Raw genomic sequence first — 583 nt, 5'->3', positions numbered from 1 at the left:
GTATAATATTATAATAGCATGTTGTGCAATTGCGAGATATATATCTATAAGTTTTTTTATAAGATAACGTATCAGTTATATATATGATCAAAATATCAAAATATATATACTATGTATACTGACAAACGGATTAATAAGTTAAAGCGATTAAAATTTTGTTGCAATAAGATCCACCTTGAGAATAATAAATACTACGTATGTATACTTTGGCTTTCTTTGCATACATATAACTAATACTATAATAACATGTTGTGATATTGCGAGATATATATCCATAAGTTTTTTTTTATAAAATAACGTATCAGTTATATGTATGCAAAGAAAGTCAAAATATATATACTATGTATACTGACAAACGGATTACTAAATTAAAGCGATTAAAATTTTGTTCCAATAAGATCCACTTTGAGAATAATAAATACTATGTATATATATACTTTGGCTTTTTTTGCATACATATAACTAATATTATAATAGCATGTTGTACGATTGCGAGATATCCCTGCCGAAAATGGTCGATTGAAATGGATTTAAAAAAATGTAATCCGAATCGATCGGGATTTCTGCACCGAAAATGCGGTAT

Source organism: Formica exsecta, unplaced genomic scaffold, assembly GCF_003651465.1.
Source record: "Formica exsecta isolate Colony F162 unplaced genomic scaffold, ASM365146v1 scaffold844, whole genome shotgun sequence".
Classification (NCBI taxonomy): Eukaryota; Metazoa; Arthropoda; class Insecta; order Hymenoptera; family Formicidae; genus Formica; species Formica exsecta.
Note: the sequence above shows the minus strand (reverse complement) of the source record.